Source organism: Pteronotus mesoamericanus, unplaced genomic scaffold (assembly GCF_021234165.1).
Source record: "Pteronotus mesoamericanus isolate MK-2021 breed Mesoamerican mustached bat unplaced genomic scaffold, CSHL_Meso_final contig_52, whole genome shotgun sequence".
Taxonomy (NCBI): domain Eukaryota; kingdom Metazoa; phylum Chordata; class Mammalia; order Chiroptera; family Mormoopidae; genus Pteronotus; species Pteronotus mesoamericanus.
Window position 1 is genome coordinate 6,858,322 of NW_026555189.1, and position 16,051 is coordinate 6,874,372.

At 35.4% G+C, this 16,051-nt stretch overlaps 1 pseudogene; it reads right to left on the bottom strand.

The window, feature by feature from the left end:
* Positions 1-2,589: 2,589 nt before the first annotated feature.
* Positions 2,590-16,051, bottom strand: part of LOC129075123 (ret finger protein-like 3) — a 60,966-nt pseudogene continuing 47,504 nt past the window's right edge.

Consider the following 16,051-nt stretch of genomic DNA (forward strand, 5'->3'; position numbering starts at 1 on the left):
GTAACATTCTTTAGAACATAAAAATAACATCTCTCAAGCTACCTTTTATTTTTCTAATAAACAAAAAAAAATAGTTTTATTTTCCACAGGAACAGAGAGAATATAGTTTTAGGCCTCCTCAAGCACTTATTTTAAAAACTTTGCAATTTTTGTTCAAAGTGTATTAAAAAGATATCATAATACCCCTCTTTGGGACAAGCTACAATCAAGCACAGGTCAGGACCTTCTTTCTACTGGTACAGAAATAATTTCACAGGAGAAAATTCCTCTTAAAATAAAGTGAACAGTTTACCATCAGATCATATCAGTGCTAATAAAAGCATAAAAAGGATATATAAATAGTATGTGGTTTTTGTAGGTGACAAACATATTCTCTCTCAAACCCTTCTTATAACTTATCCCTTCAGCCAATTATCCTGGCTCACTCACCAAAGATGATCTGATAAGCTAAAGAAATCTTTATCCTCATTCCATGAGACATAATTTTTAAACCACTTTACTTGAGGTATAACTGTCATACAAAAAGCCGAAGATAAGTATACACCTGCAAAACCACGGTGAAACATAATTTTGAAAATAATTGTTTCCTGAATCATGGGGCATCTCCTCATCTTTTATCTTTCAGTTCAAAGAAAACGTAAATCTTAGGTTATAAAATATAAGTATTTGCTCTAAAAGTACTAATACCTGCTCTACAAATGTATTTTGATGTCACTTCTTGAATTATTTGCATAATTAAATATGAGAAGTACAGAAATAATGCTCTTTAAGTTACCAACTAGCAAATAAATTTCCAAAGCAAAATATAAATTCCTCCAAATTACACGGTGCTGCAAAAACAATGCAGAGAAAACAGTCCCTCTGGACAAGTAATGCACATGGCATTGAGAACAAAGACTTTCTACACTAGCTATCAAGAGGAAGAAGAAATAGGATCAAGGCAAATGAATAACAAGGCTATAAGGTAAAATTATTCAGCATTTTGTTTATGAGATGTATGTATCTTGTTGCCCTGTAGAGAGCATTAGAAGGTGTGGAGATACCACAGTGTGTTTTCTGTTCATTTTACGATTGATATAATTTGATACACATTTGGCTTGTTTCTCTAGTTTGGACTTTTAAGGTAGTGTGCTCTTAACATTTTCAAATGTGTCCGTGTGTGAGACACACATAAGCATTTTGGTTGAATATTGAACTACTAACAAAAATTTTAGATAGTTGGGTATGCTTATGTTCAAATTTGGTAGAAATGAACAGATGAGTGCTTTTCAAAGTGGTTTATGTCCATTTAGATCCCCATCTCTCCATCAGAAGTAAAGATTAAATTAATCCGCATACTCTTAAGCATTTAGTATTTTTTTTTATTTTAGCCATTTTGATGAGTATGCAATGATGGTATTGCACTGTGGTTTAAATTTACGTTTCCCTGATGACTAATAAAGCTAAGAACTTTTGCTTGTGTTAATTGTCACTGAGGTATCTTTTCATTGAAAGTGATTATTCAATTTTCTTTGCCATTTTTTCATATTATCTGTCTTTTTATTGATTTGTAGTTCTTTACATAGTCTGGATATGCAAATTTTTTAAATTATATGTGTTATAAATAACTCTCCCTACTCTGTGACTTTACTTTTGCTATTTTTTATTATATCATTGGCTAAACAAAAGTTTTTTCTTTTAATGTACTTTTATTTCCTTTTGGATTAGTGCCTTTGTATAATTACAAATAAACTTTTTATATCCAAGTTCAAAAAGGTATTTTCATATAATCTATTCCAGAGACATTACTGTTTCCACTGTCATCTTAAGATCCATGAACTATTTAAAATTGTTTGGGATTATGATGTAACAGAGGAGTCAATTTTTTTTTCCCATTTGGGCATCTAACTGGCCCAGGACTATCTTTTGAAAATAATTTCCTTTGTCACTGCAAAAGTACACTTCATCTTTAGCCCCTATACCGTGGGCTCATTTTTGGACTCTATTTTATCCCAATGATCCAGCTGTCTATACTAACACCAATACCACACTGTACGATGTAGAGTAGCTTTATCACAACTATCATAATTTGATAGATTGATCCTTCCAACTTTGTTCTTCAAGACTTTCTTGGCTGTACATGGTTCTTCAATCGGGCTATATTTTAAAATGAACTTGTGAAATTTTGGCAACAATTTTGAGGCTGAATTAATGAAATCTATAAATATTTGTAGGTGAATACTATTATATAATATTGAAACTTCCTTGCCATGCTATATTTCAGCTTTCTATAATTACTCTCATAAATGTTTTATAATTTTATTTTAGATGTTATATTTTTGCTTTAGTAGACCTATTCTGGTGCTTGGTATATTCTTATTTTATTACCAATGGTATTTTTGACCACGATATTTAACATTTAAAATACAATTTGTTTGACTTAATTTGTTCACAAATCATAAATGTTCCCTATTTTTTTACTAATAATTTGTCTAATGTGTGTACTGAGTGGAAAAAATCATAGCTATGGGCACAAAGATATTTGGCATAAAAATGTTTTGTTATTCATCTTTGTCTTGTTATGAAGGAAGAATGGAATGTTGAGATTCATCACAAGACAGATGGATACTCAGGGAGCTTTGAGCCATTATGTGAATTCAAAGGAGAAAATACTGTGTACGGGGGATCAGACACTGAAATTTTGGTAAATGTAATTATATAAGTTCTATCACTAATTTCACAAAAGGAAATTTTCTAAAATCTACCTCCAGGAAAATTCTCACTAAGTGTAACTGAGTGTCTACCCAGAGGGCAGTCCATGGCTCACTGCTGGTAGAGAAGTAGCTTTCTTGTCTCAAACTTAAGATCTATAGACAGATTAATCTTTCTTTGTCACTGAACAGATTCTAGGCAAACCCAGATTCAATTCTTTGCTTTGTCCCACATTCACCTCCAAGTAAGAGCAGCCAGAGTTGAATTGAGGGGAGTGCAAGACACAAACTGAGTAGCTGAATCTCTCAACACACATTTATAGCTTCTATCTGGTAATCCCACATTGCATGTTCCCCCAGTCATCAGAAAAGAAGCATTCATTGGTTATATCAATATCTAAGGTCATAGCCACTTGGAACTTCAGTATGTTTGGATTCATCTGTAGAATAGGCCTCAGCTGGGGCCCTACCTAGTTCCTTGATCTTGGTAAATCAATTCTTCTATCTGGCAAGTGAGCCTGGCATCACTCTTCTCAGAGACCAAAGAGCAGAAAAGGCATGATAAATTCTCCCCATTGAGCTCCTTCTGCAGTAACCTGATGCACTGGAGGCACCAGACATATCCACATTTCAAGTACATGGGATTTTTCAAGTAAATTAGACGAGATATCTACTTGTTTCTTTTTTTGTCTTCGGCCATGACAATGGTCTCATCTCTTCTGGTCTCCAGCTGCTTCCTACCAATTCTGGTGTTGGATAAACCTACAAGGGGCTTTCATCAGAGAGGGCCTCTCCTTTTTAATCTAATCAGATTTTTATTTAATTCTGGTATAAGTGAGATTATTTTTTAACTAATGTCATAGAGAGAAGAAATGTTAAACCAAGAAAATAGTTGTATCTAGAGAATGCTATTTTTCTATAATTAGTGTAGACAAAATATTACCCTATTGTTATTCTGGATTAGATCTTGAATATTATGTCTGTTGGTAACAAGGGGTAGAATTAGAATGGAAATTAATTATTTGGCACATTATTAACCCTTATAAAATGAATGAAGCTCATTTAAATAGTTTTTTACCATAAAAGTAAAAAAAAGGTCATACTTTGATCAAGGAAATTAAACCTACTAAGAAGTCTTTGCTAAAGTCACATTCAGTAGACCACAGTCACTTCTTCAAAGGGGCTTTTCCCCAGAATTGTGAATATCCTCATTTATAAGTTTGGTAAATAAACCCCTAGCTGTTCCCTGACAATCAGCCAGCCAGTCAAGATCCTGGTTTTGTTGTTGTTAGTTAGTAAATTAGTTAGATAGTTACTATATCAAAAATAAGAGATATTTTTGTAATCTTACACCCTTTACATCACAACATATATGAGATATTTTTTCAATGTTCAAAAATGTTCCTTGTGGACTCATGACTCACAGATGGAGTTTGAGGAATAAGAATGAAAATTTGAGGGATGGAGATTTGGGTTAGGGATAGAAGGGGGACTGGTTTACCTTTCAGTGATTAAATTCAATAATCTTGCTAGTGTTTGCTGGAGACTCTTATCATTTTATCAATACATCCAAATTAAAGGCACATTCCAATCTGTCAGGTCATACCACATAAATGGAAACAGAAAAAATACACAAGGCAAAATATGAATCGTGGTCCACGTTTTATTAGACATACTTTACACTGCATTTCTTCACTTATTCGGAGGTACCATAATATGTACATAAATATGTATATATGTGTTTATATTTCTTAATATTTTAATAAGCTTCCATTAACTTATTTTATAAGTCCCTTTAGAATGTTCTCACATTTTTGGAACTATTTTCAGGTTTGTAGTTTAATGAACTTGCTCATGGAGGATTGTTCCCTAATGTGTGTGTGTGTGTTTTAATTGTGGTAAGAAGCCTTAACATGAGATATACCCTCAACAATTTTTTTTTAATCTTCACCTGAGGAACTGTTTTTATTGATTTTAGAGAGGAAGTGGGGAGAGACAGACAGACAGACAGGCATCAATGTTAGGAACATCGATCACTTGCCTCCCATATACACCCTGATCAGAGATCAAATCTGCTACCTAGATAGGTGCCCTGAACAGGAATTGAACCGACAACCTTTTGGTGTGCAGGATGATGCTCCAACCAACTGAGCCACATGGCCAGGACTTAACAAATTTTTTTAAATTTTAACAATACTAGCATTCTTTTTATTTTCATATGTGTTTCTGTGTGATATTGTAATTCAGTATCTGTATACAAAAGGATCACCTCAAAAAGTCTTGTTACGACCCATCACCATACAATTAACCTCCTTCACCCCTTTTCTCCCACCCCAAACCCTCTCCCACTTTGGTAACCTCTGATCTTTTAGCTCTAAATAAGAATTTATTTTTGTTTGAAATATTTTTCAATTTGTTTGGATTTTTTAAATTGTTCTATATATGAGTAAAACCACATGGTGTTTGTCTTTCTCTTTGTGACTTATTTCATTTAGCATTATACCCTCAAGGTCAATCCATATTGTCACAAATGGCAAGATATTATTCATTTTATGGCTGTGTAATACTCCACTGTACATATATTTCACATCTTTATCCCCTTATCCACTGATGGATACAGGTTATTTCCCTATCTTGGCTATTGTAAATAATGCTGCAATGAAATAGGGGTGCATATATCTTTTTGAATTAGTGGTTTTAAACTACTCATATAAATAGCCAGAAGTAGAATAGCTAAATCATATGATAGTTCTAATCTTAATTTTTTGAGTAATCTCCAAACTATTTTCCATAGTGGTTGTACCAATTTACAATCCCACTGACATTGTATGAAGAATCCCTTTTCTCCACATTATAACACTTAATCCTTGTCATTTTTAATTATAGCCATTCTATCATTTATGAGGTAATATTGTGGTTTTGATTTGCATTTCTCTAATAATCAGTGATGGTAAACATTTTTTCATGTGCCTGTTAGCCATCTGTATGTCCTCTTTGGAAAAATGTCCATAGAGATCCTCTGCCCATTTTTTACTTGGGTTGTTTGGGGATTTTGTAGTTGTTGAGCTACATAAGTTCTCTATACATTAACCCATTATTGGACAGGTCATTGGCAAATATCTCCTTCCATTCAATAAGTTGTCTTTTTGTTTTGATGATGGTTTCCTTTGCTGTGCAAAAGAATCTTTTTAGTTTAATGTAGTCCCATTTGTTTATATTTGCTTTTATTTCCCTTACCTTTGGAGTAAGATCCACGAAAACATTGGTAAGACCAATGTCAAGGACTTTACTATGTCTTCTTCTAGAATTTTTATGGTTTCATATCCTGCCTTCAAGTCTTTAATCCACTTTGAGGTAATTTTTGTGTATGGTATAAGACAGTGGTCTATCTTTCATTCTTTTGCATGTGGCTGTCCAGTTTTCCCAACACCATTTATTGAAGACACTGTCAAAGCTCCATTATATATTCTTGGCTCCTCTGGTGTAAATTATTGTCCATATATTAAGTGTGGGTTTATTTCTGGGCTCTAAATTCTATTTCATCTTAATAAATTTTTAAGTACACAACTCAGTATTAATCATAGACACAATATTGTACTACAGTTTTCTCTATAACTTACTCATCTTACATAACTGAAACTCTATAGCTGTTGAACAGCAACTCCATATCCCCCCCTCCAGCCCCTGGCAACCACCATTCTATTCTCTTGTTTATATGAGCTTGACTATTTTAGATACCCCATATAAGTGGAATCATGCAGTATTTGTCCTTCTATGACTGGCTTATTTCAATTAGTATAATGTCCTCAAAGTTCATCCATGTTATCTTGTATAGCAGAATTTTCTTCTCTTTTAAGTCTCTATTGTATGCATATACCACATTTTGCTTATTCATTTATTCATCAAAGGATATTTTTAGGTTTCTTCCATTGGCTATTACGAATAATGCTGCAGTGATCATGGGAGTTCATATATCTCATCAAGATCTTGACTTCAAATCTTTTGGATACATACCTAGAGGTAGAAATGTTGGATCAACAGTTCTATTTTTAATTTTTTAAGAAACCTCCATAATGTTTTTCATAGTGGGGGCACAATTTTGCATTCCTACCAACAGTGTACAAGGGTTCCTGTTTCTTCATGTTTTTACCATTATTTGTTAATCTCTTTTGTTTTTTTCGTGGTTTTTTTTATGGCAGGGGAGATTTATAATGCAATCCCAACTAACAAGTTGAGGTGATATTTCATTGTGGTTTTGATTTGAATTTCCCTTATAATTAGAAATTATTGAGTATATATTTTCATATACCTGCTGTATGTCTTCTTTGGAGAAATGTTCATTTGACTCCTTTGTCCACTTTTTAAATGGGTTATGTGTTTGTTAATTTTTTGCTCTTAAGTTCTAGATATTCATTATATATTTTGGAGATTAACCCCTTAGCAGATAATGGTTTGCAAATAACTGCTACCATTCTATAGGTTGCCTTTTCTCTCATTTAATTATTTCTTTTGCTGTGCAGAAACTTCTTCATTTGATGTAGTCCCATTTGTCTGCTCTTGCTTTTGCTTGTGCTTTTGATGTCACATCCAAGAAACGATTGCCAAAACAAAAGTATGAAGCTTTTCCCATTTTCTTCTCAGAGTTTTAGAGTTTCACATCTTATGTTTAAATCTTTAACACATTTTGAGTTGATGGTTGTGTATGATGTAAGATAAAGGTCCAATTTCATTCTCTGATACGTGTATGCAGTTTTCCCAAAACCATTTATTGAAGAAAGTATCCTTTCCCCATTGTGTATTCTTGGCACACTGTGCCATATCATTTGGCCATATATGCGCGGGTTTATTTTGGAGCTCTCTATTCTGTTCCACTGCTCTGAATGTCTTTTTTCTGTACCAGTATCACACTACATTAATTACTGTAGCTTTCCAATAAGGAAGTATGACGGCTTTGGCTTTGTTCTTCTATCTCAAGATTGGTTAGGCTATTCTGAATCTTTTGTGGACCCTTATACATTTTACGACTTTGTTTTCTATTTCTGTGTTGGTAAATGCCCCACCTTGTTTCAGCGACTGTAGCTTCCTGACATGTAAGAGGGCCCTAAGGCTGGAAATAATCACAGAGGCCTTGGGAGAACAGGCCACTGAGGAGACAAAACCTGTCCCCCTGGCAGGGGCTCACATCACCCTGCTGGGCCCTGTGATAGTCGGTTGTTGATGACGGATAAGTTCTCTCACAAGGAGGGACAACCTAAGCTAGACACAGCCAGTATGGGCAGCAGACAAGGACTTGGGGGACAAGGAGAAAGGGCACAAAGGCCTTCACCCCTCGGCTAAGCTTGGAAGTGGCAGGAGTCCTCATTCTATCTGAAAGGAGTTTCCTTAACTCTTGGTGGCTCTGCCCCGCCCGCCTGGCTCAGGCTTGAAACAATACTAAATTGGATTGGGCAGTTCCTGGGGACAATCAGGCCTAGAAGTAAGTTCCTCTAAGCATGCTTTGTTCTTCCCTCAAAAGGGATAACCTACTCTTACTGGGAAGGAGAAATACATTATTCATAAAACCGGACCTGAGGCAGATCTCTTGTGTTCCTCCAATTGCTATCTATGATCTCTGTTTTCTGTAAACATAGCCTTTTGTCATTGATTGATGAGATTTGCATCCATACCCCTGTGCATATGGTTCTCAATAAAAGGCTTTGGACACAAGGGTTTGTGGCCTTCCTTCTCCACTAGAGAGAAGTTGCCATGTCCCTTCTCTTGGCAAACGGAGAAGTGTTTGCAACGACTTGTATTTCTTCCCCCAATCCATGACAACCCCAGGACGGGCTCTGTGGGATTCGGAGCCCCGCTCCCTCCTCAGCTGGCTCCAGACAGTAACCCTCAGACCCAGGAGCGCCCGCACCCCTCGCTCCCCACAGCGTGTCGCCTCCCACACATTTCTGTAAAAATGGCATTGGGTCTTTGATAGGAATTGCATTGAATCTGTAATATCACTTAAATAGTGTGGACATTTTAACAATATTAAACCTTCCTATCCATGAACATGAAATGTGTTTTAATTTATTTATATCCACTTTAACTTTGTTCATCAGTGTTTTATACCTTTCAGTGTACAAGTACTTCACCTCTTTGGTTAAGTTTATTCTATAGCAGATCTATGACCCATTTTGAGTTAATTTTTGTGTAAGATGTGAAGGAGTCCAAATTCATTCTTATGTATATGGATATCAATTGCCCCAGCACCATTTGTGAAAAGATTTTTATGTCCCCATTGATTTTTTTCTATCCTCACCTGAGGATATGCTTATTTATTTTAGAGAGAGGGGAAAGAAGGGAGAAAGCGAGGGAGAGAAACAACAATGCAAGAGAGAACTATAGATCCATTGCCTCTCATACACACCCCAACCAGGGACAGAATACGCAATCTATGCATGTGCCCTGACCAGTCATTGAACCCATGACCTTCGAGTTTATGGGAAGATGCTCTTATGAACTGAGAAGAATATGAACCATCCAGGGCCTGCCCACTCAATTTTTAATTTGTTATTAATTTCATTTGTTTCAAATTAAATAGAATTCTAAATACCAGGGAAACTTGTAGAAAGGTGGACTGTGGCATACCAGAAACACTGAAAATTTATGAAAAGCCAAATGATAACCTTAATAGGAATTACATAAAACTTTTGTTTTCTCATTTTATTTTAGGCAACTGACTGTCTTAGACTCCAACCACCAAGGGTAATGTGGACTCAATATAGCAGTGAAATCAGTTTTCAAGTAATAGTTTATTTCACTGGGTTTCAAAAGCACTTTAAAGCAACCCCTTTTATCTGGACAGTCCACATAGAAAAGATGGTGCGCCACCACTCAAAATAACAAATCAGTTGGCTATATCTACTTCTACACTGTCTACTGACTAAGTCCCTTCAGAAAAGGAAATGTGCCGCATTATAATTTCAAAAATAGCCAGAGACTGAAAATTAATGCACCACAGAGCATGTTGTTTTGGTCTTTTGTCTAAAGGGCAAATGCAGACAAATCAGAGTATAAAGCTGTGTGCCATATATAGGGATTTGTTTCCTGCACAAAACTCCAAAGAAAACAGTGCATTCAAATGGTAATGAAGAGAGGGCCTGGGTGCAGATAATGGTATATTAAACTTGGATGAGCTAACTGTGCATTTTCATGTGAATCAGCCTCCTGCTAAGACTCATTAGGAATGCACATTAAAGATATAGACAAGTGTGCCTCCTTTTAATCAAGTGTCTTATTTCGAACAACACTATTAGTATTGTGAGCATTGTGGTAAGTGGAATTTTTGACTGAAATTGAATGGTAGAGCCTGGGAATTTGATTCCATTTCAAAGCTATAAGAATATCTTCACATGAGGGTAGAATGGGAAGAAGTGGGAGGAAAAAGAGAATGGCCTAGAATAGGAATTCATTGATTACTTTCTTTTCTCCTAAAAACTAAATATGCTGACCTGTTGAGCTGAATTCTTACTTGGAATCCATACAAATTTGCACAAAATATCAGTCTACAGATGGTGCTGAGAAAATGACAGTCGAGACCATAGCAACAATACTTAGGGAAAAGGAGAACCATTTCTGCCAGAGAGTGAGAGAACACACGGGGAGCTTCAGATGGAGAGACGTTATGTACAGGGCAATCTGCAACCAGAAGAGCAGAAAAATACTCATATGATTATGGTTAGGCATGTAGCAGGAGAGCGAAACATAATTTAGCTGATTAAGAATTTGAAATTCAAGTGGGTCAGCCTGAAATTCTAAATTTCCATGCAGAAGAAATGTTCACCTTCTTTCCTATTCATATTATACCATATTTGTAAGAGGCAAATACTTAAAATTTGGTTGCGTTTGATTCCAAAGTGTGTGAAAAGGAGATTTAAAAAAAAAAGACCACCACAAAAGATTTATCTTACAATAATATGTCTAAATATTGAAGTCATTTCTCTAGGACTCTAGGATAATAGCATGCTGATCACAGGTCACTACCCTCCTCCTACACCCAGCCGCCTCTCCAGAGACGGTGATAGACCCAGGAAAGCATGCTGCTTGTAGACCATGAAGAGTGCATCAGAAATCAAGTCCTGCCAGCCTTTCCAAGGAAGGAAATCAAGGCATGGCTTCCTTCTCCAAGGGACCTAAAGTTACAGATGCTGTTCATATGTGGTCCCAAGTGGCTGAATCCTTGAGATCTCTGGAGGATAGGCAGCACATGTTCATCTACTTTCTGCAATGCTGACAGCAGCTACTCAATGATATGAACACTAATGGTCCCTGGTGGAAGGAAGTAGCACTTACGACCAAGGCCTTCATCTGGGACATGGGTGCCAACCCTTTGGAAAAAGAGAGCAGAAAGGCATCCTCCCCAGACCATATCAAAGGGGTTATAATCTACCCGGGTCATTCACTCTGAGCCCACACAATAACTACCATGCCTTACATCACCAGCTAATTTGCCACAGTAGAGAAGAATATAGTATGTCAAGGTATACAGATAAAGAAATATACATAACTTTGTCTACGTTTAGGAAATGCTTACATAATCTTTTTTTATCCCATGACTTTTTAAAAGGAGAGAAATTGAAGATACAAGAAATTGAAGTTAAGCTTATGAAAAATATAAAATCTCAGAAGAAATTTAGATATAAGGACAATTGTGAGATAACAATTAAAATCTTGGGGGAAAAACATGAAATTTGATCCAAGAGACAAATAATCTCAACAGACACATAATTATAGAATGAACCATTAATTAAACTTCTACCTTTAAAATGATCTCATTCTAGGTTGTTTTATAGCTGAATTCTATCTTATTTTGAGTTCTAATTTTATTTTTTAAGATTTTATTTATTAATTTTAAGAGAGAGGGGAATGGAGGAAGAAAGAGGAGAGAAACTGATCATCTGCCTCTCACACACCCCATCCAGGGACACAAAACCCAGGCATGTGCCCCAGCTGGGAATCAAACCAGCAGCTTTCGCTCTGTGGGACAATGCCCAACCAAGTGAGCCATGCCAGTCAGGGTACTACCTAATTTTAAATAATATTTTATTATTTCTGTCCAGGTCATAGGAAAATATGGAAAAAATTTCAACTCATCATGGAAAGCTAGCATTTTTTTTTTTTTTTTTTGCTAATGCTATTAAAGAAAACTCCAATCTCACACAAGCATAAAAATAAATTTCGTGGTAAAAGTTATAAAATTTTTTCTAGAGAAAAAATTTTTTCTCTAGAAAATTTTTCTAGAGAAAAAATTTTATAACACTCTGTATTAATCAGGGTTCTCCAGAAAAACAGAACCAACAAGAAATCTATATAATAATTAATATATAATATAATGTATGAATATATTATTTATAATTATAAATTTTATAAATTATATAGTTATATATAAATTACATATTCTAAATTATATATAATTATATAAATTATAATTATTAATATTTATAATTATAAATGTTAATATATTATCACATATAGAAATATAGACATAGATATATATGAAGAGATTTATTATAGGAATTTGTTCAAGCAGTTATGGGGGTCAAGAAATCCCATGATCTGCCATTCACAAGCTAGTGAACCAGGAAAGCTAGTGGTGTTAATTCAGTGCAAGAGGCCTGAGAACCAATCAGGGTTGATGGTATATGTCCCAGTCAGAGTCCAAATGCCAAAAAGAAAAAAAAAATCCAAGGGCAAGAGAAAATGGATGTCTCAGCCAATGCAAAGGTGGAACTCTCCTCTTTTCTGTCTTTTTGCCCTTCATCTTCTTCTATTCAGCCCTTCAACGGATTGAATGAGGCCCATCCACGATGGGGAGGGTGATCTTTATTCACAGAAGAGAATATGTCAATTCAAATGCTAACGTCTTCTGGAGTCACCCTAATGCCCAGAAAAATGTTTTGGGCGTTATCCTTTAGCCCTGTTAAATTGACAAATAAAATCAACCATCACACATACCAAGGGGACCTTCTTAAGATAACCCTATTTTATTATATAAAATAACCATTTTGTCAGTATATCTGCCAATATATAAACAAAAGCAAAGGTTAAGCAATAAACTGGGGAGAACACTTAGAATGAATATCACAAGCAAGGTAATATTTCTAATTAGTAAGTAACTAAGTCTTTCTAATTAGTAAGAATAGATTTTAAAAAGCAATAGAAAGTATAGCAATGGATACTAGAAGGCAAGCCATGAAGAAGGACATACAAATGGTCATTAAACACAAAAGGATTTTCACTATCATTAGGCATCCAAATTGCATCATGAATAAAGAACACTTTTTCACTCATAAGATTAACTAAAGTTTTAAAAATTTATGGTACCCTGTGACAGAAAGAATTTGGGAAGAAAGGGCATGTCCACCATTGTTTTAAAAGTGTGGCTTGTAAAAATTTTTTGCAAACTAATCATGCAATATGTAAAAATTTAAAAGACACCTATCATTGGCACAAGCTATCACATTTTGGAAATTCTAGCAATTTCAGGCTTTCAACTTTTTGTTAAAAAACAAAAGGGAAAAAAGAAATGAATATGTGAGCACAGAGAAAGCTTTGTATGAATATTTTGCAAATTGTTAAAAGGCTTCATGCCCCTCAGCTCAGGGTCCCAGTGCCAAGAAGAGAAATCCCTGTAACTTCTGGCTGTGAAAACTGGCAGGGATTTTGGCTGAGGAAACAGAGGGCTGCTTGCTGGAATCCCAGGTTCCCCTTAAGGGGCCAGTGCACCTGTTTCCTCACTGACAGACTCACTTGCTCTGAGCTCCAGCATTGCCGCAGGAGCTTGAAGCAGCAGGGACATGCAGAAGGAACTGCATTGTCTGGCTTCAGAGAGAGGACTGTAGGAACAGCTTTCTCCCAGACAGAAGTACAGACAGAAGCCACTGTTTTGTCCTTGACCCTCCCCCGACCCAGCCTCCAAACCTATCAATAATTCCTTTAAATGTAAATGCTTTAAATGCTCCAATCAAAACATTAGTCTCCATTGATACACAAATAGCTAAAGAAAAAATGGTACATGTATACTATGGAATATTACTCAGCCATAAAAAAGAATGAAATCTTGCCCTTTGTGACAACATGGGTAGATAAACCTAGAGGGTATTATGCTAAGTGGCATAAATCAGACAGAGAAAAACAAGTACCATACAATTTACTTATATGTGGAATCTAAAATACAAAATAAATGAACAAACAAAACAGAACTAAATTCATACATACAGAGAACTAATTGATGACTACCAGGTGGGAGGGGGGTTGCATAGATGAGTTAAAAAGGTGCAAGGGATTAAGAAGTACAAACTGCCAATTATAAAAAATAGTCAGGGAATGTAAAGTACAGCATAGGGCATAGAGTCAATATTATTGTAATAACTACGGTGTCAAGTGGTTATTACACTTATCAGGGTGAACACTTCATAAGGTGTATAAATGTCTAATCACTATGTTGTATATCTGAAATTAATATGTCAACTGTAATTTAAAATAATAGTGATATAAAAATAAAACTTTCCTCAAAATTACACTCTCTAAGAGAGGATCAAATGGTTATTTCCACAATCCAAAGATAACTGTTTTAAAAGGGCAGAGTTTGAAAACTGGTACATTTGCTTGCAATTTATATACTGGTGGGCAGAACAGTAAAACAACACAGGATTTACAGTCAGATCTGACTCTGGATTAGGTTGGGCCCTTTTATGAAGGTCACAGCTTCCCTATCAACTGCCAAACTTCAAAAATAATAGTAATTACCTTGCTGGTTGCACAAATGCACTAGTCTTGTTGGTTACATATATGCATTAGAAACAATGTAAGTTAAACTCCTAGTCTACGGTCTTGTGGTTGTTGATTCATTCAATACATGGTAGTTACTATTACTCCTGTTAAGACAATAACTGGTCATGTATAGTGGGAGTGTCTGAGAATGTCTCCCCACCTAAGACTAAAAATTGACAATATTTTTCCTGGTTTTATGGTATTTGTATTAACTATTTAAAGAAATGTTAGATAGGAGAAAGATTTTACATGTCACATGATGGCTCTGGAGGGTAAATTAGGAATAGTGTGACAGTTACCAACCTGATTCGAATTTAGTAAAAGAAAAATTTACAGTTGCCTAAGGATGGAGGAGTAAGTGATGCTAGAACACAGGAGTTTTCTTTAATAGACGATATGGAATCAGGTGAGGTAAGCCTGGTTATTTCCTTTCCTGAGATTCTGATTCTATGCCTTGCACTCTGCTGGAATATTCAGTTAGGGAGACTGCTAAGGCAGAGAGTGTAGTGTATGAACAAGACAGATATAAGACAATGCTCCTAAATCAAAAGAAGATTATACCCTCAGAGAATATCTGGACAACAATTAAATAAAGTTGGTTATTAGCTGCCATATTGGATTACACAGCATTCATGTGCTAGGATATAATTAAATTCCATAGCCTCATATAAAAATCTGTTATAGATTTTTGTTTATACTTTCCTTAGCAGTTTTTTAAATTATATTTTATTGATTATGCTATTACAGTTGTCCTGATTTTTCCCCATTTACCACCCTCCACCCAGCACCCCCCACTCCCTCAGGCAACCCCCACACCATTGTTCATGTCCATGGGTCATGCATGTAAGTTCTTTGGCTACTCCATTTACAGTATTGTACTTTACAGCTCCATGGCTATTCTGTAACTACCTATTTCTACTTCTCAATCCCCTCACATCTTCCCATTTCTGCACACACCCTTCCCATCTGGCAATTATCAAAATGTTCTCCATATCCATGATCCTGTCTCTGTTTTTCTTGTTTGCTTAGTTTGTTTTTTAGATTCAGTTATTGATAGATATGTATTTTTTGCCATTTTATTTTCATAGTTTTGATCTTCTTTCTCTTAAATAAGTCCTTTTAACATTCGATATAATAATGATTTGGGGGTGATTAACTCCTTTAGTTTTTTGTTTGTTTTTTGTTTTTTTGTTTTTGTTTTTTTTGTCTGCCCTTAGATTCTAAAGTATAGCTTTGCTGGGTAGAGCAACCTTCACTGTAGGTCCCTGCTTTTCATGACTTTGAGTATTTCTTGCCAATCTGTTCTAGCCTGCAAACTTTCTTTTGAGAAATCAGCTGACAGTCTTATGGGAACTCCCCTGTAGGAAACTAACTGCTTTCTACTGCTGCTTCTAAGACTATCTCTTTACCTTTAATCTTTGGCATTTTAATTATGTGTCTTGGAATGAGTCTCTTTGCATCCATCTTCTCTGGGTCATTCTGTGCTTCCTGGACTTGCATATCTATTTCCTTCACCAAACTAAGGAAGTTTTCTTTCATTGTTTTTTAAAGTAGAT